The sequence below is a fragment of the Crocodylus siamensis genome, chromosome 2, assembly GCF_052110815.1.
Source record: "Crocodylus siamensis isolate JL-2025a chromosome 2, ASM5211081v1, whole genome shotgun sequence".
In the NCBI taxonomy this organism is placed as follows: domain Eukaryota; kingdom Metazoa; phylum Chordata; order Crocodylia; family Crocodylidae; genus Crocodylus; species Crocodylus siamensis.
In genome coordinates this window covers 251,438,388-251,452,112 of record NC_143396.1, presented here as the reverse complement: position 1 = coordinate 251,452,112, position 13,725 = coordinate 251,438,388, and the positions used below count along the sequence as shown (strand labels likewise).

Here is a 13,725-nt window from a genome sequence, read left to right as displayed (position 1 = left end):
TGTTTCAGTGGTGAAGAGAGGATAGCAATTTTCCCTTGCCTATCAGACACCACAGGGTACAAACAGATGTTGTCTTTGTGCTAACACAAAAAATGTTACGGTGGCACAAACCCAAGTGAACAGGCATCTTAGCCCTTTGTCACACCACAGATGCCCACATTTGTGATGGCAACAGTTTCTAGTCACAATTTATGCTGCCTTTTTGCAGCCAGTCACTTTGCTTAAGCCAGGAAAACCTGGACAGCCCAGGTCAACCTGGACTCCCTGTGCACCCCAAGCAGGCACTCCTGAGACTTCAGGGACATGATCCAGGGTGCCCTAAGATTTCCCCTGCAGGGGTGCAGTCGCTCCCTGGGTGTGCCCCGCCCCCCATGCTTGCAAACATGTCCTTCAAAACCCTTCACAGAGTGGATTTCTGTGGCATGCAGATTATGCTGTCATGTCATGACTCAAAACATGGGACCCATGGCCATTGGCCTTCAGCTGGTGGCACACAGCCTGCCGGGCCCAATGGTGCATGGCTCCTTGTCCATGTGTCATCAGGCAGACCAACCAGCTCTGTGCCTGCCTGCAGTGCTGCAAGCCCCACATGCTGGCACATGGGGGGTGGTGGGAGGAGGGACCCATACACATCCCCACAAACCCCACATATTCCCTTACCCACATCCCATACACAACTACCCCAAACACCAACACCCCTTCATAACCCGCCCCCACAAACTGTTATAAAATGTGTTACATAGTTGTATAAAAGGAAAGTACCCAAATATATTTTTAAAGAAGGTTTAAATAGTGTTATATTTAGTTTTTGTTTAAAGTAAGTAATTTTGCATAATTTTGAATTTTTCTGTGCATAATTCTCTGGGATGTAATTACCTCTCACAGGCAGGTCCAGACCCCAAAAAGATATATTCTAGAGTTTGCCCTTTCTTGTAGAGTTTTAGGAGAGCAAGGGATAGTCCAAATCTTTTTAAAAGGTTGTCCACAGTTAGTAGCATTTCAAGGCTCTTTAAATGAGCCTTTAACATTACTGCCTAACAAAAATCATGCAATTCTTTGTTAAGTTTTAAGGTTAACACACCCACAACACATAAGGTTCACCATTGGTGTGTCTGGTCAGCGTTGCACTCTAAATAATGAATTCTGCTAGTAAGAGGAGTAATCTGATGATATATTGCACTAATATCCTTGCTCCTCCCAGGATACTGTTCATCACCTTAAGCAAACAAAAAAAATTCCACGATTTTGTAGCAACAAATGATATACTTGGCAAGAGGAGCATTTACTTCAGTTGCAGTAGGGAAAGAGTCAAGCTGTTCATTACCAAAGCATTCGTTCTGATTTATGTGACAAAGTGCCCCACCTGACTTGTACAAACAAAAACCAGGGCATCATCTGAGGAAAGTGATTATCTCTTGCTATTACAAACATCTTTCCTTCTCAAACTTTCTGCAATTTATTTTATAAGTTATTTCTCAAGAGTGTGACATAATTGGCTTTGTATAATTTTGTTTGCTCCATATTTTACCAGAGATATGCTGTAATGGTGTTTTTTTAACATATATTTCATTAAGACTACATTTTATTCAGGTTCATATGCACCTATTCTGGGAACATAAAGTGTAGAATCAATTCAAAATATCTCTTAATGTGCTGATTTCATGTGATTTTTTTAGTATGTGTATTAATCTTTTTTTCTGGTCTTAATCCAAAGGAGGTAAGGAATGTAGTTATACCCAAGAGCCACTAAAAGCATATGTAGATGGACAATTTGGATATTACTATATGTATCTATAGCAGTCACTAAGATTAGATTAATTAAATTAAATTAGCTAGCTGAGGTTCTTGTAGTGGTCTGGAGGTTAGTATGGATCAATTTACCCCATTTCTCAGGTGGGTATTGTAGCTGTTGTAGCAGCAAAACTGCTAATTTAAAGCTAGCTTGGGTGTGTTTGTTCAACACTGCTGTCACTGTGATTACAGTTTACAAGAACCCTTAATGGTGCATTTATGAAATTAATAAAATATTCTTGATATTTATAATACATGCAGACATGGGTTGACTTAGGGATGCACCAGTACAGGCTAAGGGAGGACTGGCTAGGCAGCAGCTCTGCAGAAAAGGACCTGGGGCTTACAGTGGACAATAAGCTGAATATGAGCCAACAGTGTGCCTTTGTTGAAAAGAAGGTTAGCTGCATGCCGGGTTGCACTGGTAGTTATGTTACCAGCAGGTCAAGGGAAATGATTATTCCCCTCTATTCAGCACTGGTAAGGCCACATCTGGAGTACTGTATTCAGTTTTAGGCCCCCCACTACAGAAAGGATGTGGATAAATTGGAGAAAGTCCAGTGGAGGGCAACCAAAATGGTGAGGGGGCTGGGGCACATGACTTATGCGGAGAGGCTGAGGGAACTGGACTTACTTAGACTGCAGAAGAGAAGACTGAAGGGGGATTTAATAGCAGCCTTTAACTACTTGAAGGAGGGTTCAAAAGAGGATGGAGCTAGACCACAGGTGGGCAAAATATGACCTGTGGGTCAGATGTAACCCACCAGGCAATTCTATCTGATGTGTGGGGCCACTAAAAATTTAGAAAATTAGTATTTCTCTGCTTCTGGCTGCCTGTCAAATGACAGGAGCCAGGGCCAGTAGGACCCAGGGGAAGCCAGCAGCAGGATGCAGGCAGCCCAGCCCTGCCCCACCTCCAGCCATTTCCCTGCCTTCCTGCCCCTGCACTGCTCCAGCATCATGTGGCTCCCAACTGCATCAGTGGACTGGGAAGCACAGGGCTGCTACAGTACTGGAGGTGGAGGGTGATGTGTGTGTGTGTGTGTGTGTGGAGGGAGTGTATGACTGTGTATTCATAAGGTGACTCCTACATGAATGCCCCACCATACAAATACACCCCCCCCTCTGTACTGTTACATCCACACCTCCTCACTTCCACATCCACACATCCAGACCCCCACATCCACACCTCCTCACACATCTCAGCCGGCCTTCCCCCACAAACCCCATACCCTACATATCCACAAATCCATACATACATCCCATGTATGTGTGTGTGGAGGGAGTGTATGTCTGTGTTCATAGGTTGACTCCCATATGAACTCCCCACCACACAAATACACCCACCCCCTCTGCACTTCCACCTCCAAACATCCACACATCTACATCCACACATCCAGACCCCAACATCCACACCTCCTCACACACCCCAGCTGCCCTCTCCCCACAAACCCCATACCCTACATATCCACACATCATGCTCCCCACACCCACACCTATCCACCCTCCCACACATTCACATGCTCCCCTACACACACACCCATAGCCCTCCACAAACGTATACTGACCCACATGCCTGACTCCCCCCACAATATACAAGAGTAAGATTTAATTTTAGGCTATTATATACAATCATCTCTATGAATACTACACAAACATGTAACCAGGACAAAAATATTTTTTAAAAATCAAATTAATGAATGTTTTAGATGTTCACTTTTTAGAATATAATTTTTTTTTTGGGGGGGGGGGGTGGTTCAGAGATGGCGAAGCCCCTTGCTGAAAGGAGGACTTTTGAGGGCAAGGGGAGGGATTTCTGTTGGTAAAGGTCAGGGGTTAGGGGATGTGACTTCTGGTCATAAGATGGTGACTACGGGTTGGGGCACCTGTCAAGGGGCAGGGCTTACCATGCGGCCCTTGACAGCTTGCCAAAACCCAGTATGTGGCTTTCCATTCAAAATAATTGCCTGACCCTGAGCTAGACTGTTCTCAGTGTTGGCAGATGACAGAACAAGGTGCAATGGTCTTGAGTTGCAGCAAAGGAAGTTTAGGTTGGATATTAGGAAAAACTTTTTCACTAGGAGGGTGGTAAAGCACTGGAATGGATTACCTAGAGAGGTGGTGGAATCTCCATCTTTGGAAGCTTTTAAGACCTGGTTTGACAAAGCCCTGGACAGGAATTAGTTTAGGATGGTCCTGCTTGGAGCAGGATGTTAGACTAGATGACCTCCTGAGGTCCCTTCTGACCCTAATTTTCTACAGTCCTATGACTCTAAAAGCAAATGGTCATTCATAAAAATAAATATCCATTTATTTGTGCATTTAGATGGTTTGTAAAGTTACGGTAATCATGTATAAGTTAGGCATGGAATTGTATACAAGTTAAAAAATCAGTACACACAAACCATATGTAGTTACAGGAGACTTATGGAAGTTCCAAGAATGTTTCACCTTGTATCTACAATCATATGAAAACTGAGTAAAGCTCTATATTTTTATTCTATTGTGTACTGAATCATAATTGGTATGTAAATTAAGAACTCTGAACATGGCTATAATATAAAAGTTAGTGTGTGATATTTTGGCAGAAATACCAAAAAGAAAGTAGATGATGAAAAGACTTCTGAGAGGGCCACTGTCACTGGATGATACTTAAACCTAGTGCAATCTATGAGTCATCTTTCCCCAATTGTTTTTACTATATCTCAAGGGTAGTATTAGGGGGAAATGCTTTAGGAAGACTCATCTAGCTTGGAAAAAGATTGCAAGGATTCACCACAAACCCTCTTTTCATTCTCAGAAGAAAACCTATTTTCTTAGATCTGTTCCTAAAAACGACTTGAGAAACGCACAGTATTATATTGCCTACATGAGACTAGATTTTTTAATATGGCCTCTGTTTTGGATACTCAATGTTCAGATATATTGGACTGATTTCCAGAAATGCTAAGCAGGTACAGCTCCCGTTGACTACCATGGGAATAGTCATTGTTCTGCCTCTAGTCTTCTCTACACAGTAGACACTTCTACATAAGATGTTTACAGCAGAACCAATTAATTAGCTCCACAGTAAATGTCTCAGTGTCCACACAAGCATTCCTATTAGGGCACAGGAAACTAATAAAATTCGCAGCAGGGTTATACTTGTAAATACAGGTAAGACCCTCTTCAGAGGGTTTTTTTTGTGTGTGTAGACTTGGATGGCTGGGGCATGAGAGTACTTCAATGCTGTAGATACCTACTATTTAGCCTCAGACTAAAGCATTCTTGTGCCCCAGCCAGCCCCTCCCCAGTACCTTGAGCGCAGTCGGAACAGCCCTGGACTAGCAGGCTGACTCCCAGGACCTCCTGCCAGCCAGGGCTGCTCAACCAGGCCAGAGTTAATTATGTACATTCAAATGGTGTGCCTGGGAGCAAAAACATTCTGAGCAATAAGCTCCAAAGTTTATTCATGTGCACTAATTGCATGTGTAGATGTGTCCAATTTTGTAGGATGTGTCAGTGTTGCCGTGAAGAGTCATTGTGCTCCCCAAGGTAGGCTCTTACGCAGCCATGCAAAGACAGGAGAGAGCATTTGGTGCACTGTTCAATCCTACATGCCTATGTAATGCATCATCTTTAAAGCATTAATTTCCCTTCTGCCCTTCTTGTGTTCCAGTCTGTGTATTTGCTCAAAAGGATATAGAGAGTGAGCAGTGGTTTGGCAGACAGCCACATAAAATGGCTTAAAGATTAATTAATAGGAATTAGACCCAGAACAATCCCCCTGATCTGTCCTGCAGTTGTGAATCAGCCCCTAAAGTTCACAGGTTTCACATTTTTACAGATACTGAATTTTATCTTCGGGACATAACACCAAACACCATTCTCCTTCTGTTTCCTCCTGCTCTGAACACACATGGTCTGACTTCAGGAAAACAAGAAGAGAGGGGGATTTGTAACTCCTGAATTATTAAATTAACTGGAAGCTGGACTAAAAATAGATCCATAGATCCAATTCGAAATTAAAAAAAAGTCACCAGTTTGAATATGTTCAGAAATGTAAGTTTAGAAAGACACAGGGTCAGTAGCCAGGAAAAGCAGTAAGTCTGCCTTTCTGGACTTCTCTCACTTGACTTTTTATCTTTTTTTGCTGTAGAGTTGTCAATTCCTTCTTGACTCACAATGCAAGCCCTTTTTCCCACGTCACCTCCCATGCTTGGGAGGAGTTCCAAGCATAACTAATGCAATAGCCTCCTTCAAATACCTCCTGAACAATCTCCTTTGTTATGGCTCCTACAAAAGACTCAACCATGGGTACAGTTCTGGAGTCCTGACACTTTCGTAGAATACTTTGACCAATATTATCTTACTTCCTTTTACTTACAGGCCTGTCTGACTGTGATCTATTTTCTCTTTCTTTGTATTTAGATAACAAGCTTCTTGGGATGGGGACCAAGTTTTTGTTTCGTGTTTGTACAGTACCTAGCCCCATTGAGTCATTTTTTGTGACTGTGACTATTAAATGCTAAGCTAATACAAATAATAAAGAAAGATATAATGCATTAATTTTAGCTGTATGATATGTTGTATCCATACAGAACAAATAGTTATGACTTTACATTCTTTATATGTACTCTTCTATATAAGGAGAAGGTAGAAAACACTATTTGTTGCAGAGACCATGATCAAATGATTAAGAAAAATAGAAGATTTGTAAATTATACATGACAGAGATAGGTAGTCAACAATAAAGTGAAAGAAGAAAGGGGAATAGCAAAGGGTCAGTCATAGTCCATGCCCAACTGTAGTAGGCACTGTGCAAACACTTAACAAACAGATATTCCTTAGCTCCAGATGGGTGAGAAATCTGTCCCAGAGACAGGCAAAAATACGGAGAGTGTCTAAAATGGGTGCTCCTCTTTTCAGAAAGAAAAAGAAATGCTTCTTTTACTTTGTTGTCATCTTTGCATTTTTAAAATGTTTCTCATAATACAATACCAGGCATAATGAAGAAAAAAAAGATCAGTCTTTGCACTAACTGAATAGTGACAGTTAAGGATCTTGTTCTGCTGCCTGTGAATCATATGCAAATTTTATTTTCACTTTTGTCTATAACAGACAAAATATGTTCTTACTATATTTCATGCATATTATGAACACTGAAATTTTCAGTAGCTGGTTTTTGGAAACGTGCATAAGGTATGTGAGAAAATACAGTGTAGGCAGTCCTCAATTTATGTCATTCCAAGTTATGCTGAACAGCACTTACGACATTTGTAAATCAACACCCTGTTTCAAGGTTCTGGTGCTGGTTTCACCTTTACAATGCTGGACACCGTTGTGTGCAGCTGGTAAGTCTGTTGTGGTGGGGAGGAGAGGGGAGGGAAGAGGTGTAGGGAGGCAGATCAATGCCCCCGCAGTGAGGGAGGGATTGTGGCTGGGGCTGAGACAAGTGCTGCCCAGCAGGGGTAGGGGGAGGTGCAGGGAGGTGGGTGAGGTATCTCCCGCCAATGCATGCTGCAGGTCTGGGAGGGTATGGGGGGGAGGGGCACATGCCCCAGATCTCTGTGGGGTGGCCAGGGCTGTGCACCAAGTGGAAGGCGCTGGGAGGGGGCTCTGCCCTGCTGCCACTTGTTCAGCCAGGGTTGAGGGGGCCGTGGGCCGGAGGAACGACTTTTTCCGGGTGGGCATGGTGATGCTGGGGGGGAGTGCTACCCTGCTGCCATTTGCCGAATACATTAATGTGGCTATATTAATCATCTATAATTGATTGAGTATAAAATTCTGGGTTATTTTTGGTGAAAATAGGGTACCAGGCCTTGGTTCAGGAACCGATCCCCTATTTATAACATTGTTCCTATGGGAAAATTGGTTCCAAGTTACAACGTTTTGACTTAAGATGCGGTTTTCGGGAACCAATTGTGTTGTAATACTGCTAGTATTTGGCGTTTTTCTAAATCTCCAGACAGGACCTTCATTTCAATAAAACGCCCTTTTGGACCCAATGTCTGCAGAGAAATGTATTAAAGTTGTTAGTCTTGTTCTTGCTTTAAAATACTTACCATATTCTGTTTAAATTTCTCATGATTTGGGGGAGGGCATTACACTCAATATTTTTAAATGTATGGGTGTGGCCAAATTAGTTTTTCATTTAATGGAAACAGAGCCAGACTGCAATTCTTCTCATCTAGCCCTATGAGAAATAGAGAGCTTGTAAATAGAACAGAAATACAGTGTTGGAGCCAAGCAAGGCCATTGTTTTTGGCTGGCTGTTGTTTTTACATATGCCCCTCTAGTTGGTGCATATTCTCTCATACTTTCCCTTCTTTGCAGAAGACATGGCATAATGAATATCCTCTCACTGCTCAGAAGTTATTCTCATGGGCTTGGCATGGAACAGGTTGTATTCTGAAGCATGAACAAATAATTAAATGCCCACCTTTTGACCAGTCCATAGAAGCAGCCTATTAAGCTGCAAATTTGATCTAACCTGTCAACCAGCTCATATAGTTAAGAGCATGTTTCCCATTTTTCCCCTGTTGTGATATACCAGCTTGCCTTGAATAGAAACATTAACATTCCCTGCAGTAGAATTCCTCTCAAAGCTGTATTCACGCCTACCTCCATTTCTGCAAATTGCTTGCCCACTCAGTACTGCCCAGGTACTTGAATTAGCTAGTATAACTATGACCACAGGAAAGAAATGCTTGTATTTCACCTAATCACAGGTCTCTATTTCAGAACTCAGCCTCCAGAGCATTCAAACAACACTGTTCAGAAGCACTTCAAAATTAAAAATTAGAATGGTGGGGCTTGTATTTCACTGTGCACTGCTGTTGTAGCTAAACAGACCTCAGACAATCCTTAGCAAGTCTGTGGGAGCTGACAGTTCTCTGCACCACAGAACTATCCCAAATACAAGATAGAATAAATTATAATAATAAAAGAAAGAATGGGATACTTTAATATAAAATACAAGGTTTGAGATGAAGTTAATCATTGGTTTTGTGTAATAAAGTCAGAACCTTGGTCAATGCTAATATTTTAATGGCTTAATTTAGTAAAATTATAGTAACAACATGGAACTGAGACTTTCATGGACCTCATAGCATGAAATGCACTTATTATTTGCCAGAGATTTCCTGCTGTTTATGCCCCTCCAAAAAAACCATTTTTCTGTTTTATACACCTTCACTTTTGGAAGTCATCATCATTTTACTACCTGCCTTCTTGTGGACCAGACAGAACTTGTGCTAGTTCATTAATCCTGCTCCTCAAGCTTCAGTAACATGAGACATTGTTAAATCATATTCCTCATCCTTGCTCATTTAAACAGTGCTTTTTGCCCTCACCGTCTTTGGCTCTCTCCACAATGTACTTCTTGGCTACAGGTAGCATTGTGTGACTGCATTCTTATGAAACCCCAGGATAATGGTATAAGGCAGGGGTGGACAATTATTTTGGGCAGAGGGCCACTTACTGAGTTTTGGCAAGCCATTGAGGGCCACATGACAGGCAGCCAGGGGCAGATAAATATTACTTTTCTAAATTTTTTAGGGGTCCTGTGGGCTGGATAGAATGGCCTGTCAGGCTGCATCCAGCCCTTGGGCTGCATTTTGCCCACCTCTGGTATAAGGCCTTTGCCAAGCTTTAAACAATTCTTACACCTTCATCATCAAATCAACTTCAGTACCACACTATGTTCTGTAACTCATAGCCAGCAATTCATTTTAACAATTTCATGCATGTGTTGCAATATCTCATTTAATACAAATATTTTCACTTTCACTTAGTTTTCTTCAGTTGGCACTAATCATCTCCGCACATAGTTCACAATTTATTTCCTAATTTGTTCTTGAAAGACGTAGACTAGAAGTGTTTTTCAAGAAGCTTACATATCAGGTGTGATATCAGCAGATAACCAGTAGGTGTTAAATATTGTTAAGTGTTAGATATTATTGTCTTTGAGTTTTAGTGAGACTTGGCAAAGAATATAAGCTTGGAAAGGTTCCTGGGTTACTGAGTTCAACCTCTGGCTCTTGCAGACGCATCATAATCTTATTAACTGGTCAAGATTATCTCAAAAGCAGTAAGTGGTTTTATTAATTCTGCTTTTATTAGAAAACTGTCTCTGTTCTTTATTTCTTGCATGGCTAGAAACTTTCTTTGAATTTCCAACCTAAATTTATTCATTGCTAGTGTATACCCATTTATCCTGGTGTCAATATTGCCCTTTGCCTTAAATACTGTAACTAACTCATTTCTTATGTTAGTGTTAAGTTTGCCGGTGTGTTTGTAGGCAGCTGTCATACACCTTTTTTGGCTTTCATTTTTCTAGGCTAACCAAGTCAATCTTTTTTAGTTTCATCTCATGAAGAAAATTCTCCATTCCCCTTATCATTCTAGTTGCCCTTTCCTGCACCTTTTTTAGTCTGAGTTCATCTTTCTTCAGCAAGGGTGGTCATGGTGTGACTCCAGGAAGGCTGCACTGGTGCACTTGCAACCCAACTTTGATCCTTGCTCCATTCAAAGTTTAAAGCTAACCCACTGGCAGTGGCAGCAGCACTTCTATTCAGGCAGCAGTAAGAGTCAATTGACTTAATGGTTCACTATAATTTGCTTGATTTTTCCTAAACTCTTCATTCTGCAGGTGTTAACTACCCTCTTCCTTTTTAAATGGTCTTTAATGGTTTTAGCTATATTTCTTCAAAAGTGCTGTCTGTTTCCCTGGTCCTAGTCATGTAGCTCCCATTTAACAGCATTGTAGACTGTTTTTTAACTCTAAATAAAAACGTGGTGTGGAAATATTAATCCAGGTGAACATTAGTTTAGGCATGGAAATCCCTTTAAATTAAGCATTTGGGGCACTGTCGAGGTGCTCAGGAAGGTTTAATTTTGTTTTTTTAATCTGAAAGAGATGACATTTAACTATAGGACTAATAATACAACACCTTTGGATGCTTAGTTTATTGTGTTTTTATACAGTATATAATATCCAGTGTAGGAAAGTAATGCACATTTCAAGAGGTCTTGGGGTTTTTTTGCCTCAACCTTAAATTGACTATAACTCTAGGCCCCTACTTATTAGTGAAGTGTCTAGTTTCTTTTTAACTGGAGAAAAATGTGTATTGTCTTATATGTGATGATGCACTACGCCATCTTCATCTCCCTATTCAAAATCCTAGATCAGCACCTGGGTGACCAGAACTGTACATGGTACTCCAGATATGGCCTTCCCAGTTCCTTGTACAATGACATAAATACAGTAAAATCCCAGAATTCTATGTGCTGGAATATTCTATTAACTGGAATTTATGGCCAGCTGGCTGGCTGGACCCAAGGGACAGTGAGGAAAGATTGCATGCAGTGGCTGCCGCCACCACCACCCACCACACTGCACTGCTGCTGCTCTGCATGCAGCCGCCACCCCCTCTTCCCTCCTCTCCCCCCCGTGTTATCTGCCTCAGATAACCAGAATTTTTATATAATTGGCACCCAGCATTCCCTGCTCATGCCGGATAACAGGGATATTACTGTACTTTCCTATCTGCCCTGAAAAACACATCAACTGCTAAACCCTAAGACTGTATTTACTCATACCATGTTTTTGGCTTCAACACAGTAGTGGCTCCTCCTCCTTCTCCTATTGACTAGTACACATAGGTCATCTCCTTAGTTGTTTTTAAATCCTGAACTCCCAGCCTGCCAGAGAAATTAAAGGGAAAATATTATTCAAAATATTGTTCTTGTGTCCCCAAAAGCATGGAGAAAAACATATTAAAAAAAGGGCCCCATCAACAAGACTTCCGCAACAATTTGAATACTGGTTTTGTTTGAGTTTAGCAAGTTGTATTGGAAAGCTGCTCAGTTGTCTGAGTAGGTTTTCTAGCACTAAGGCTAGGGACAGACATTCAAAAATCCTAAGCCTGAATTGATTCAATCTTTGCAGGTTAGTCTAACCTGGCTAGGCTAAATCAGTTTTGTAACCAGACAGACATGCCAAAAATTCAGGCACATGCCTGCAGTGGCTCAGGCTAAAATTTGGGGGATGCTAGAGCAGCCCTCCCTTCCCTTGCACAGCACAAAGCTGAGGGGGGCATGGCCAGGCCCTGGCAGGATGCTCTGATTAGCCCAGCAAGGAATTGATAACAGTATTTATCACTCCTAACTCGGTGTTTATCACCCCATTAAGAAAACAACACAGGGACATTACCTGTTGATTCAGCATGGACCAGAGCCAGCATGTGGTCTGCTAACTAACAAACAGACATTTCCTCATCAAGGTGGTGGTGGTTGGGGGGAATTCCTGCTTAGCAGGGAGCAGTGGTGGGGGGTGGAGGGGAGCAGCCTGTAAGTTTCTGGAGCTGCAGCTAGGCAGCAGAGAAGGGCCAGCCCTGCTGTGGAGCAGAGAGCCACACCCAGCCCAGAGAGCATTGCAGGATGCTGGGAGAGTCTGATTTATCTTAAACCAGCAATGGGCCTGGGACAGACAATGCATAAACTGGTTTGAGCCAAATCAGTTAAGTCAGATACTACATTCAACCAGGTTTATCTCAAACCAGTTTCAGCCAGTTTCAAACTGGTTTATGTGCACAGAACTTCTGTTCTGTTACAGGTTTAATCCAGTTTCTGATCATTTAAACCAGTTTGTGTGTAATGTCTGTCTCTAGCCTAAGTGATCTTCCCTTGTTTTAGAGCAGAAATGGAAGAGACAGAAGTGGAAGGGAAAAATGTGGGAAGGAGCCATTTGAGCAGGGGCCATGGAACATCTTTTTGGTTGTGGGGGCAAAACAAACCAACCAACCCACCCTGCCAGCTCCCAATGCCAATTTCTTACCTTACATTTAACTCTTGATGTCATTCTTCCTTATATACATTCTTTGTGGAATACATATAGAGTATAATTGATTATTATTAACACACTACACTAATCACAAAATTATTAAGTTACAAAAATCACACGGTGTGCAGTAGTACAGGAAGAGTAACTGAAAAACATAAAGTTAAAACACTCACTGATATTTGTCAGCTTCTTGCTTGAAAATGTGGAAGTGCCATTTCATTGTCCATGTTATGTCAAACTTTGCAAAGAAAATCCTTCTGTGATTGTTTCATTGTGCAAACTCAGCTGCAATTGCAGTAATGTCTGTCTGTGCAAGGGTCTTCTTGTGTCTATAGGTACACATTAAGTCATTCTATCTCATCTGAGTCATTGTAGATCACAGGTAGTTTTTTTTTAACATGCTGGAATGCAGAAATGCAGGTCTCTGCTGTTGCCGTAGTTACGGGTATTGTGTAGTATAAACAAAGTAGTTGGTGCACCTCTGGCAGTAATGTCTTTGCCACAGGCACCGCATTCATTGCATCTGAGATTGATTTGATGGTCGTTGTCATTGTGGGTTCATTTCCAGACTCTTTTATTGTATCCGGCAACATTTTTAACTACGTATGCAAAATCAAAATCGCTAACATGCAATTCCAAAGTTTTGGGAGCAAACGTGACATTGTCTCCTTTAGCTGCAGTGAGCAAAAGCTTCTCCAGGTCAATTGTCACATCAATGTCTTTCTGATCGAAACAATGAGCCAGTTCTCATGCAAGCAAATCCAAAACTTTGTAATACTGTCTCTTGTAATATTTTGCTTGACTCTGAAAGGTGTAGCCAGCTTCTCCCCCATCTAGCTTTTTGGGGAGCCTCTGGTGCATCTGTCAAACCTGTGGCAGCCTCTGTCACTGACTTGTAGAAATTTTCACCGGCCTGTTTTGCCTGCTGCCATAGAAGAAATCCCTGAGTTAGTTTCACTGCTTTCTGTGCATCCTGTAGTGTTGTGTTAACCCATTGCAATGGTTTGGATAACCGTTCAGTGGCAGAGAAGACAAGGTAGGAAAGACGCAGACCATAAAATGTACTGAATTTTTCTAGCATTGCCAAAGTGCCACAAGCTCTTCTACTA

At 41.7% G+C, this 13,725-nt stretch overlaps 1 long non-coding RNA gene across 1 annotated transcript in view; it reads right to left on the bottom strand.

Annotated features, from left to right (window-relative positions):
- The window catches only part of LOC149872011 (uncharacterized), a 67,253-nt gene extending 54,325 nt beyond the window's left edge, over positions 1-12,928 (bottom strand). Inside the window, exons 1-2 of the long non-coding RNA XR_016440573.1 lie at positions 12,790-12,928; positions 11,374-11,475 (exon numbers count right to left, since the gene is read on the bottom strand). This is a non-coding gene — a long non-coding RNA (uncharacterized LOC149872011). The remainder of the gene's footprint in view (positions 1-11,373; positions 11,476-12,789) is intronic.
- Positions 12,929-13,725: the final 797 nt, after the last annotated feature.